The 13,826-nt window shown below is 35.7% G+C and overlaps 1 long non-coding RNA gene across 1 annotated transcript; it reads left to right on the forward strand.

Annotated features, from left to right (window-relative positions):
* Positions 1 to 7,678: 7,678 nt before the first annotated feature.
* LOC110714773 lies at positions 7,679 to 11,861 on the forward strand. Its single transcript, XR_002510153.1, has 2 exons — positions 7,679 to 8,180; positions 8,535 to 11,861. It is a non-coding gene; the product is annotated as an uncharacterized LOC110714773 (long non-coding RNA).
* The last annotated feature ends 1,965 nt before the right edge of the window (positions 11,862 to 13,826 follow it).

Raw genomic sequence — 13,826 nt, forward strand, 5'->3', positions numbered from 1 at the left:
CCATATGTGTCCACGTCGAGATTGGTTTGATACATATGAACCTCGCAATGGGGGTATGGTTATAGTCGGTAACAATGCTCCATGTAAGGTCACAGGTATTGGTTCCATGAGGTTGAGGACTGTTGATGGGCGGAGGTTAACTTTGACTAATGTACGGCATGTTCCTGCTTTAGGAAAGAATCTGATTTCATTGGGTACCCTGGATGAATTGGGGTACAATGGTGTGTTTTCAGATGGGGAGTTGTGTATTTTCAGAGGTTCTGAGTTGGTACTTAAGGGTATCAAAAGGAACACCCTCTATGTTTTTGAGGGTGTTACACTGCCTAGTTCTGCGGTTTGCGCATCTGTATCTCACCAGGAGATGACTAAGATTTGGCACATGAGGCTTGGTCATATGGGGGAGAAGGGGATGCAGCTATTGTCCAAGAGGGGTCTTCTATCCGGGGTCAAGGTTGCCAACCTTGAATTTTGTGAGCATTGTGTGTTTGGTAAGAAACACAGGTCAAAGTTCAGCAAGGGTGCTCACATTACTGATGCAGTGCTCGATTACATCCATTCAGATTGCTGGGGTCCATCTAGAGTTGAAGGTATGGGAGGTTACCACTATTTTGTGTCATTTGTTGATGACAAGTCCCGATACACATGGCTTAGGTTGCTTAAGTCAAAGGATGAGGCCTTCAAAGTTTTCAAGCAATGGAAAGCTTTGGTGGAAAATCGACAAGGAAGGAAGATCAAGAAGCTACGAACGGACAATGGGCTAGAGTTTTGCAAAGACGAGTTTAATCAGTTCTGTGCAGATGAGGGTATAGGTCGGCATCATACTGTCAGGAAGACACCACAGCAGAACGGTGTAGCAGAACGGGTTAATCAGACACTGCTAGAGAGAGTCCGATGCATGCTCTCTAATGCAGGGCTTGGGAGGAGGTACTGGAGTGAAGCTGTGTTAACAGCTTGTTATGTCATTAATAGGGGTCCTCATTCTGGAATTGATTCCAAGATTCCGTTTGAGATCTGGAGTGGTAAGTTGCCTAATTTTTCGAATTTGAAGATTTTTGGTTGTGTTGCTTATTATCATGTTATTGAGGGTAAGCTGGATCCACGAGCCAAGAAGGGGTGTTTTGTTGGGTACGGGGATGGTGTGAAGGGGTTTAGAATTTTTTCACCTTCGGAGGGTCGGGTCATTCTTAGTAGGGATGTTACTTTCGATGAAAACACCATGTATTCAATTAAAAATGCAGAGATTTCAGATTTGAGAAGGGAAGGAGACAATTTATTACAGACAGATGGGGTACTTGAGGTACATCAGTCTACCATTGCTGATTTACCTCGGGTACAATATATTGATGATGATGCTGATGTTCCAGTGCCGGGTACTCCTGAACCTGAGATTACTCCTACTCATTCTAACTCTGGGGATGAGGTGGAGCAATCTAATCAGGGGTCATCTAGTCAACCTGACACCATTCTTGAGATGCCTAAACGAGTTATCAAGAAGCCTGTTAGATTGATTGAAGAGATGGAGGGAAGAAATTGCTGTGTTGATGCGATGACAGGTTATGCATTGAGTGTAGCTGATGATGTAGAGTCATTTGAACCTGCCACATATAAACAAGCAATTAGTTGTAGTGAGTCTGCGCAATGGCTTGCCGCAATGGGTGAAGAGATGCAGTCCCTTTACAAGAACAGAGTGTGGGAACTGGTAAAGGTACCGGAAGGGAGGAAGCTTGTGGGTTGTAAATGGATTTACAAGAAGAAAGAAGGGTTGTCGGAAACTGAGCAAATACGTTTTAAGGCTAGGCTAGTTGCTAAGGGGTTCAGTCAGGTAGAAGGGGTTGACTTTGTTGAGATATTCTCACCTGTGGTTCGACATACTTCTATCCGTGTGTTATTGTCAATTGTAGCACATTTTGATCTTGAGCTGGAGCAGTTGGATGTTAAAACGGCCTTCCTTCATGGCGATTTGGAGGAGGAGATTCTGATGAAGCAGCCCGAAGGATTCGAAGCTCCTGGAAAGGAACACTATGCCTGCAGATTGCTAAAGTCATTGTATGGACTTAAGCAATCCCCCCGACAGTGGTACAAAAGATTAAAGGAGATGCTTAACTCGGAGTTTGACATGAAAGACTTGGGTGCAGCTAGGAAGATTTTGGGTATGGAGATCTACAGGGATCGGGCTAGAGGTAAGCTTTTCTTGACTCAGAAAAGCTACATTGAAAAGATTCTGTCTCGTTTTGGGATGGAAAAATCGAAGCCTATAAGTACGCCAACTACTGTTAGTTGTAAGTTGTCTTTGTCTATGTCACCTCAATCAGAGGAGGAGTTGTCTTATATGTCTAGAGTTCCATATGCAAACGCGGTTGGTTGTTTGATGTATGCTATGGTCTGTACTAGGCCGGATATTGCGCATGCTGTTAGTGTTGTAAGCAGGTTTATGGCTCGACCTGGGAGGGAACACTGGCAAGGGGTGAAAAGGATTTTTCGCTACCTGAGAGGGACAACTGATATTGGTCTTGTGTACGGGAATGGTAAGGAATGCTTGGTCACTGGGTACAGTGATTCTGATTATGCAGCTGATGTGGATACCAGGAGGTCTGTGACTGGTTATGTGTTCACTTTGGGTGGTTCTGTGGTTAGTTGGAAGTCTACATTGCAGTCATCAGTTACGTTGTCAACTACTGAAGCTGAGTATATGGCTCTAACTTCTGCAGCTAAGGAGTCTATTTGGCTCAAAGGCCTAGTAGGTGAACTGGGTATTGCACAGGATTTTGCTACAGTGTATTGTGATAGTCTAAGTGCGATTTGCTTAGCTAAAGATCAAGTACACCATGATCGGACGAAGCACATTGATGTCAGGTATCATTTCTTACGTACTGACAAGAGGATTAAGGTGAAGAAGATTGGGACTGCTGACAACCCGGCTGATTTCTTCACTAAGCCTGTTCCGTTTAGCAAGTTTAAACATTGCTTAGACTTGCTAAATATTGATTACTACGTGATGTAGTAGGCCCTGAGGGGCGAAGTTGGGGAGCTCCTGGTGTAGGTGTGTTGGCATTAAGGTGGAGCTTGCCCGGGGCTTGTGATGCAGGTGGAGCATTATGAGTTGTTATACTTGGAGACGAGTATGTGATGGGTCTTGGTTGAAGACTTATCGGGATGTATGGCTTATGCATGAGTCCTGCATCGGGTTTGGCTTGAGATGTTTTTTCACTATGTCTTGATGGGGTCGTTTGCTGACTACGAGTTCTCGTCAAGGTGGAGATTGTTGATAAGTATATTAGGTGACTCGTACTTCGTAGCTTTGTCCGCCCGATCGGGCGGACATTGCCCGGTCTGACCGGGCGGAAGAAGAAGAGGTGCCTGGCAAATTCGTTGAAGAAGCTGCTCTCGCGCCCGACCGGGCGAGCCTTCGCCCGACCGGGCGAGCCTTCGCCCGATCGGGCAGACCTTGCCCGGTCTGACCGGGCGGTGGGGGTTGGATACGTTGAAGCATTCGTATGGAGTTTTCTTCTCGCGCCCGATCGGGCAGACCTTGCCCGGTCTGACCGGGCGGAGAAGGAAAAATGCGGAGACGCGGATTTTACGATTTAAAGTTATCTTTTATGTTATCTTTTTGCCCAAGTATCTTTTATTTTAGGGATTAATATAAAACCTCCCTAATATCAGTATTAGGGTTAAGAGAGACAGAGTGAGAGCCGTTCTTGAGAAATACAAGAATCATCTTTGTCTACATTGCAGTTTATAGTGAAATCATTCGATCTCGGTGCCCGTGGACGTAGCTATCACATCGATAGTGAACCACGTAAATTCTTGGTGTTGTTCTTATTGTTTGCATTGAATTTCTTTATTGTTTTCTTGTTTGTTTTCGACCTTTGCTTCCGCTGTCGCACAACAGGATTACAGTAAACTGGCTTTGGCTGCCATCCACTGTGGTCATTTCCATGGTAAGGAGGATGCAGGAATTGTTTTCCATAGTCGCGATCCTGAAGCAGAGGTACCCTTGCTTGATAAGGGAGTGGATTTTCGGCATTTCCCTGTGCTTCTTTCATTGCTTGCTCCATCTCCCTCTCTTTCCTGTGTACTCTTAAGTCGGGAATTTCAGGTAACAGTATTTGCAGACTATGGGATATTGACTTGAAGGTGGAGAGGCAGGCAAAACAAAACCAGAGAGGTGTTTGGATGATTCTCCTTTTTCACCCTTGTTGGGGTATAAAAATAACTTGGAAGGTAGCCCTGACTCTTGCTTTTTCTGTGGTATCTCTGGTTTGGCATCACCTTCTGAGGATAATTACTCAAACATAGCTTTTTCCTGAGGATAAATTTCTGAGGACCAGGAAAGGGTTGGTATTTCAGAGTAGTTCAGGTCTGGCTTAAAGCCATCTCTCTCGATTGCCTCATAAGCAATTGTCTTCCCCTTGTCCAATGTGCGTTTCTTCGGGGGTAGTACTGCTGACCCCAAGAAACCCAAATTGGCTCGGAATGAGGCTTGACATAATTTTGCTTCCATGGTGGCTTTCAAATTTTTTACTCTGAACTCTGTTTGGTGGATTGTATTGTGGGGTGAGGAAGAGGGTTGAAAATCAAGTATTTATTGACAAGATGAAATTATTTGGTATCCATCCTAATGAATCTGTAAAGGTGTGTAATCAACTAAATACATGAATCCTCTTCATTATACTACTACAGATTTTTAAAGCCTTGACTTGATTATTTCACATTTTACATGATACTGTATTATCCAAGTTATCCTTCTGAGTTGTGATCATGATCCTATCTTTACTTTTCTATGATATTATTTCACATTTTAAAGGTTTTACATGATTTCATTCCATATTTGCCGATCATTTCCTTTTTTATGGTGATTTTTCCCTTTTTTAGGGATTACTATTTATACTATTTTTTATTTTTTTTTTGAAAGAATTACTTATACTATTTATTTGTCTTATTTGCCTTTTTGCACTATTTTAGTTAAAGGTTTTTTTTTTTGTTTTTTTTTTGTTTTTTTTTTGAGGTAAATTAAAGGAAAAAGATATATGTACATAAAAAAAACTAAAAATGGAAAGAATTGACAATTAATAAATACAGAGTATTTATTACACAGATTTACTCGTGAATTGTCGATAAATTCCCAAATTAATACTACAAAATGAAGTATATTAAATTATTATATGCAGCCCTCATTACCCTTTTTAATAGTATTTAATAGTATAGTGTATATAGTATGTTTATTCAATACTTTTATAGTATAACTAGAATTGTGCCCCGTATAATAATGTCCGAGTTGTTTATTGAATTTTAAGATCAAAATATATTATTGATACAAAATTAGTAAGGAATTGATGTTCTTTTATAATAATTTGTTATCTAGTTGGCATGTAATGACTAATAATAATGTTGGTGGAAATATTTAATTTAATACATTAAAAAATAAAAAATAAAATAGCAAATAAAATAAATGTTCAAAACCCATTGGGTTGACCCAAACCCAAAACTTTGGGCAAGGGTTGAACATTTCTTGACTCGTAACCTAAAGTGATCATATCCGAGATGACTCACGAGTCATGACCCGGCTCTGATTGCTCTCCATAGTAATAAAATTCTATTAGATTGTGAAGTATATTTTTCTAACCGATTAGTATATATGATAAATGGACATTTTACGCTTTTTTGAATAAAATTATAATTAAATTTGTACCTTTAAAATATTGGTATTTTATTGAAAATAAAACTATAAACCAACAATTTTATCCTAAAATCTTATCCAAATAAAATTCTAAATTAACTTTTTTATCTTATTAAATCTATTTAAATCTATCCAATGTGTCGCCAACTTGGCGAAAAGTTGGTTTATACAAGTATCGCTACCTCCTCACCTGGCTAAAAGTTTAGCTTTATATATTAGTTAGTGTGCGACATTAAAGCTAAATCGACTATTTTCCTAGATGATTAAACAATAATTTTTCTTCAAAGAGGTCAAGGGTTCAAACCTTTTCATTCATATGTTTTTTTCAATATAGTTGAGGCAACATCAAGTATTGTTGGCGATGCGGATGATGTGGCATATTGAGGAGTTGAGTGGGAGACGTGGCGTAGTGAGGAGTTTACGTGGCGTAGAGACATTTTTAGGAACGTCTTTTAATAAATTAGTATAGATATTTGACTCTAAGCGGTCACCTTTTGGCTAAATTTTAGTGGGTGAACGCTTAATTAATGAAAAATTAAACACGCTTTTGGCAAGTGGGAATTGAGGGTGGGATTGGGAATTTTGATCCCAATTGAAAAAATAAGCCTTGTTTGTTTGGTGGGAATGAGAATAAAAAAGGGCTTGGGAATGGGAATATTTATGGGTGAATTCCCACCATTTTATTACCTAGGGAGGGTAGGTAATAGATGGATGGGAATGGGAATAGGGGAAAATGACATTTTTGCCATTAATGAAAAGAATGAAATAATAATCTTAGTAAGGGTATTTTTGTAAAATTGTTATTTATTCCCTATATATTCTCACCCACTATCCAAACAAGATATTGACATATTTTCATGTATTCCTATCAATAAATTCTCATCCCATTCCCACCTTTTAATCCCCAAACTCCCATTCCCACAATCCAAACGCCATAATAGAAAGATTGATTCCATTATAGGGTAAACACTTATAAAGATAAATATCGGCATAAGAAAAATTAGACAAAAGTAGAAAGATCAATTGTTGCAAATTGTAGAGAATTTTGGTTAAAAAAATTGATATTAATGTTATTTGAAAAAAGCAAATGGGATTATCATTTTGGGATTTAAAATTGGCCATATGAGACTATCAATATGGAATGGAGGGAGTACAATTAAAATGATGTTTTAAAAAAAATAGATAAAATTAAATTAAATAAGATGTTCTAATAAATTCAAATTTGACGTGATAAATTTAGTAGAAATAAGTACACGGTAGTAAATTTAAATTTGACATGAATAAATTTAACTGTAATTTACTTAATACAAGCACGTTGTAATTAATTTAAACCATTTAATTGTAAATTTACTAAATACAAGTACGTTGTAGTAAATTTACTAAATACAAGTAAGCTATAATAAATTTAATTTAAATTTATTATAACGTACTTGCATTTAGTAAATTGCAGTTAAATTTAATCACGTCAAAAATGAATTTATTAGAACATCTCATTTTAAACGTCTTTGTAATTCTTGATTCATAAATGCCAAAGTTATCTATTTCAACCCCCACCCCCCTTCTCTTTAATTAAAACAACCTTAAATCGTGATTCAATTTCACTAAGCAACATGCAACTAAACGAATCCAATCAACCCTTTTTGGGCCGACTCATAAACATAGCATAACCAAGATAGCCCACATAAACATAATACAATTCCAATTTCCAACCAAAATTCACATCTATACTACTATTATAAAATCCAGTGAAAAAGAACTGATAATAAATAAATATTTATTGCATATATAGCATTACCCTAAATTTAATGAGTCGATCAACAACACGACACAACTCACAATATCGATCATTTCCAATCCAATCGCGTTTTCGCGTATAAATAGGTCTCGTTTGGTTTAATGTAAAACATTTTCAATTGAAAATTGGTTTTCATGGAAAACATATTTTCAATTGAAAATTGGTTTTCATGGAAAACATATTTTCAAGGAAAAACACAATTGCAAATTAGTTTTCCTTTGTTTGGTTGCATACAAGAAAAAAAAAAAAAAATAAGAGTGGAAATGTAAAGATGAATGAGAGGAAAGTAAAAAAAAAAGAGGTAAGGAGGAGAGAGGAAAATGTTGTTTTGGGAAGGAAAATATTTTCCGTCATTAAGAATGGAATTTTCCACCCTTGAAAAAATTGTATTTCCACCCCTTAACAAACCAAACAAAGGAATTAGAAAAAATGGAAAATTCATTTTGCATGAAAACCTTTTACATCAAACCAAATAAGGCCTAATTTACGCGGTAAAACTTATATCCTTACATCGTGTTATACTTCCCGAATCTAATACGGAGTAAATGTCTCACGTCTCATAATTTAATACGGTATTAGTACAAATGAACGTATCTTCCTCCTGCTCTCCTCTCTCACTTTCAGAGTTCTCCATTGAATCGCACTTGACGTTCTCCATTGATGCGCCTTCTAATTCTTGTATCCTCCATTGAAGCAGTTTCTGAGGTAATTTGTTGTTTCTTTTTGTAATTATCATATCAATTTCAAAATCTAGGGTTTATCTTTGTTCAAAAATCTCAACTATTGATTCTAATTACTAATTTAAGATCATGACCTGCGATTATATATGTTGTTAGAAAAGAAAATTATGAGTTTTATTTGATAATCGAATCAAATATCTCTAAAAATTTTAGCCTAATTTGATAATTGAATCAAATTTCCCTAAAATTATGAGCTTTTTTGATAATTGAATCATATATCCCTAAAATTATCAGCTTAATTTGATAATAGAATCAAATTTCCCTAAAATTATGAGCTTTTTTGATAATTGAATCAAATGTGGTTGCTAATGTATTGCAGAACCCTTAAATGTTAAGATTGAGTTATGAATTTGGACCTCTTCTCTCTCCTGCCCTGGCTTAGGGACGAGCCTGGGTAAAACAGATCAAATTATTTTCTAGGTATGATTTTTTTTTTTTGGGTAATTTTTGAGTAAGATTTGTGTTGATTTATTATTTTTTATCCCAATTTAAGTTTAATTTTACTTGTGAAATCTTGAAAAATCACAAGAATATAATTATATAGAACCAATGAATGTGAGAAAGTGTTAAAATTAGTGCAATCTAACAATAATTAGAGGATTACAATTTTTCAAAAATATAAGACATTTGATATTCTCAGGGCTCGATTCCTTTTGATTTCCTTCCTCGTTATTCATTAAAACCAGTGTCAAAACTCAAAATAGATGAATGTAAAGCATATATAGAATGTGACAAATTTGGAAACATGAAAAGTAATTTTTGTTAGGAAAAGGAATGTTTTCTTCACATTCTAATTGTGACAATTATTTTTCCTAACTTGGCCTTTTACTGTTATATTTCTCAAGAAACGTTGACAAATATTACTACTTTCTTGTAATAAATGAACCCATCTTATTAATCATGCCCATATTGTTTTTTTATCATTCATTGAGACTAAGCTACATTAAAGATCTAGGTCTTGAATTTTTTCTTACTTTCAAAACAGTAGACTTAGGTAAAAATTATTTTATCTTCTCATGCAGCATAGAAACAGCTTGAACATTGAATTGAAAAGAAGGATCTCTTGTTCAGGCCGGTTATGAATGGAGATTTTTGTGTAGGTTGCTTAGATTTAACCTCTCAAATAGTTAAAAGTGCTTAGAGGGAGGCGATGTACATCTAGAGCTCCTTGAATCCTATCTTAACAGGAATTACACAGCATTGCTCATATAAGATCAGGATCTTAGTATTTATTTGATATTATAGGATCATGACTAGTTAGAACCATTTGCTGGTATGTGTGATATTCACATGTCTTTGAAGTTCAGGTGATTTTTATTTTATTTATCTAATTATCTATTTTTATTTTTGAGGGAAAGTTGTGGTGATTAAGTTAAAAGAAATTCAAATATTACTATACTAGTGTCGAGCAATTCGACGTCATCGTGTGAGATGTTTGGTACTCATTTTTGCTAGTGTGTGTAGTATTCACGAGTCTATTAAGTTGGGGGTTATTGTTTCCTTTGGTAATTACGATCAAAATAAATTATTTAATAATGAATTTGATTTCGTCCAAGACTCAGTCTTTAATTACATATCTCTTCCTTAGGATAGCATGTCCTTTGACTTCACTTTAAGATGCATTATTGTCATAATTGTGTCCAATACATTTTCTCAAACTGTTACTTGTGACGTGGCACCTTTATTTTTATTTCCTTATTATCTATTTCTCTCACATATTTTGATTTGGTGAATGGGGATTATTAGGGGACTATTAAGTACCTCCTCTCTTGTAAAAAAAAAAGTACCTTCTCTGATTTTTTTTTTACTCGACTTACTTTGACTCTTACATTGTTCATACACGCTCATTTGACCGTCTTTCATGAATTATATGCTAGGAAAAGCATATTATGTTATTAAAATCGTCTAAAAAAAATTACTATCACAATTTCTGTTTTTTACTTATTGATAAATAAAATTATTGAAGGATAAATTTATGCATTGGTAAACATGATAAATGAAATAGTTCAAGTAAAAAAGAACGAAGGAAGGAGGAAGTATCAATATAATCTTTTCTTGTAAGTTAATATATGATTTTCGGTGTTATATATCGCATGTATATCATTTTTGATCCGCTAACATGTAGAAGGATAAGTTTGATATCAATCTTTAGCTAAGAAATGGAATCTGAAATTCTAAGAGGGCTCAAAATGGGCCGCATGGCCGCATGGCTACAAAGTATGATAATTTGGCATACATCTTAGCAAAGTAATGGGCCGCTACATGTATTGATTTTATGATAATTTGGCATACATCTTAGCATACTAATGGGCCGCATGGCTACATGTATTAATTTATTTTAAGATAATTTGGCATACATCTTAGCAAACTAATGGGCCACATGGCCGCATGGCTACATGTATTAATTTTAAGATAATTTGGCATAAATCTTAGCGAACTAAAGTTTAATTGACACAACATCACCGGTAGGAAAATTGGTATGCCTAAACATTTAGCTAGAGTATATGGCTGAAATTCATGTCCAAAGTTTTAGGGTGAGATCAAGTTCTGGTGTTTTTTTTTTGCTTGTTCTCAAAGGACATAGTGAGCCAAGTTGGCTCAACACACTGTTTCTTTGCAAGGCCTTCATCATTCTGCCTTGCTTGCAAAATAGTTGTGATGTTTGGAGCAGCAGAAGGATCAAAGGTTGTGGTCACTCTGGGGCTTAATATGGGATTTGGAGCATTGACACAAGGGCTTGGCCACCCCGGTTTGTATGCAGGATCAACGGCCTGCATCATAGAGGATGGCCTCATGAACCCATCTAGGGATTGAGAAAAATCGGATGGAGCCTGGTTAAGATCCATTTTAGGGTTACAGTTAACTGGCCTTGGCTGCCATCCACTGTGGCCATTTCCATGGTAAGGAGGATGCGGGAATTGTTTTCCATAGTCGGGATCCTGAAGCAGAGGTACCCTTGCACGATAAGAGATTGGATTTTCGGCATTTCCCTGTGCTTCTTTCATTGCTTGCTCCGTCTTCCTCTCTTGCTTGTGTACTGTTGAGTGGGCGCGAAGCGCCTCTGTAGTCGGGAGTCTCAGGTAACAGATTTTGCAGACTATGGGATATTGACTTGGAGGTGCAGAGGCAGGCAAAACATAACCAGAGAGGTGTTTGGATGATTCTCCTTTTTCACCCTTGTTGGGCTTTTTCTGTGGTATCTCTGGTTTGGCATCACCTTCTGGGGATAAATATTGCTTAATCATGGCTTTCACCTGACGATGAATTTCAAATTTTATGGCCGGGGAAAGGGTTGGTATTTCAGAGGAGTTCAGGTCTGGCTTAAAGCCATTTCTCTCGAATGCCTCATAAGCAATTGTCTTCCCCTTGTCCAATGTGCGTTTCTTCGGGGGTTGTACTGCTGACCTCGAGAATTTGGCTCGGAAGGAGGCTTGACCATTGTTTGCTTCCATGATGGCTTTCAAAATTTTTACTCTGAACTCTCTCTGGTGGATTGTATTGTGTTGTGACTTGTGAGGAAGAGGGGGTCAAAATCAAGTATTTATTGACAAGAAAAAATTATTGCCCTACACCCATATATGGTATGTATCCTGATGAATTTGTAAAGGTGTGAAATCAATTAAATACAAAATCATGATTTTATCTATGTAATCTTTTATTATTATCTTATCTTAGCTTTTCTATGTTGGAGGAAATAAATGAAATTGAGATGTGTTTTTAATTTTTTAAGGTTTTCCATTATTTCATTCCATATTTGCAGATTCTTTCTTTTTTATGTTGATTTATTTCCTTATTATGTTGATTTATTTCCTTATTTAGAGATTACTACCTATACTATTTATTTGTCTTATTTGCCTTTTACACTATTTTAATTAAAATATCTCAAATTACGTATTATAAGAAATTATAAAAACTACTCCGTAGTATTATAAGAACTAGCACATATTTATAAACTAAAAAGTGAGGCAAAATTTAAAAGGACAAAGATGTAAACATTAATTAACTTTTTAAAATTTTTGTAACAAGAGAGCATTATAGTCATTTTCCATTACTCCAATTCCTTAAGACATTACCAAGCAAAGTTTGGTGGAGTTGGTGGGGAACTTACCTTGTGACTGTGAGGTCACGAGTTCAAGCCCCACTAACTACAAAATGCTTCGGAGTAGGGGGATTCTCTTACCTCCCCATCTACTCTCAAGTGACGACCTGTGGACCTGGGTTGGTTAAACCTGTGAGATATCGGTTCAGTAGAATACTTCTTACCTTTAAAAAAAAAATAATAATAAATTGCTCGTACACTCACCACTTAATTATAATAAAATATGTCCTTGTCAAAAACAAATTCATTTATTTGAAGTACGTGAGAGTGCGGGATTTGTCCTAGCTCTAGGAAAACTTATTATCGATTGTCATCACTTGCTCTTGTGGCTCTAAACGTTACTAAAAAAATAGTACAATATTATCAAATACTACATTTGATTTATATTTTGGGGAGTATTGCTTTTCAAAATCAGATTGTATGAAACCCACTTGGATAATGTTACTAGTTTGATATTATACCTTTTCATCTTCATAGTACGAAGTATGTAACACTATACCAGGGTAATCATGTGTGTAAATTATGACGTATGAAAAATTGGAAATATAATCTATACTCCGTACATAAGAGTACGATTTTACGATGCGAGTATATCAATGAATCCAATGATAGATAATGACGAAGATCATTAAATAAATCGGTTTTTAAAATGATATTCCCGTACTACGTACGGAATATTAATTACTGTAGTCATTTTATATGGCAGAGCATAAGGTGTATAATCCGTACAACACAATTAATCAAGTGAAACGAATAATTTCGGCATTTAAGTGAAAATAAAATGTTTTACGGAGTAATAAATTTATTTTTGACGTGATTAAATAAAATGGTTAATTTATTAAATTCAAGTACGTTATAATAAATTTAATTAAATTTATTACATCATACTTGTATTTATAATACTCCCTTTGTTCCAAAAAGAACGACTCATTTGGTCAAAACTTTGTCCCTACAAGAATGACCCATTTGCATTAAAACACCACCAATTTGCAACAATATTTGTGCAAAATTAGCTTCCCCATGTAAAAATTTGATTTTCCATGTTATTTTATTACTTTCTCTATCTATTTTTTTATAAACCCCATGTAAATTTATCTTTCCAATATACTTTTACTTCTTTTTACTTAACTTCCTAAATACCCGAGTAATCAACCCAAATGGGTCGTTCTTTTTGGGACGGAGGGAGTATTTATTAAGGCACAACAAAAAATATAATCTAAATGCCTTTATTTGTATGTCAAGATATAACATAATTAAGACGTAAAATGAGGCAAATATGATTTATTTTTTTTTTGGCTGATTTTGGGTTCAGATTGGACTCTTTTAAACTCAAATGACTCCTAAAATCTTACTTGACTAATGTTCGCAACATAGAAAATGACATGGAAATTGAGATATTTAATGACACGCAAAAGGAGTCATTTATTTTATTTTTATTTTTATTTTTCTTATTTTGAGCTCAATTTGAACCCTTAAAGACTAAAATAACCCCCCAAAAACTTAACAGGACAT

This window comes from Chenopodium quinoa, unplaced genomic scaffold (assembly GCF_001683475.1).
Source record: "Chenopodium quinoa cultivar QQ74 unplaced genomic scaffold, ASM168347v1, whole genome shotgun sequence".
Taxonomy (NCBI): Eukaryota; Viridiplantae; Streptophyta; class Magnoliopsida; order Caryophyllales; family Amaranthaceae; genus Chenopodium; species Chenopodium quinoa.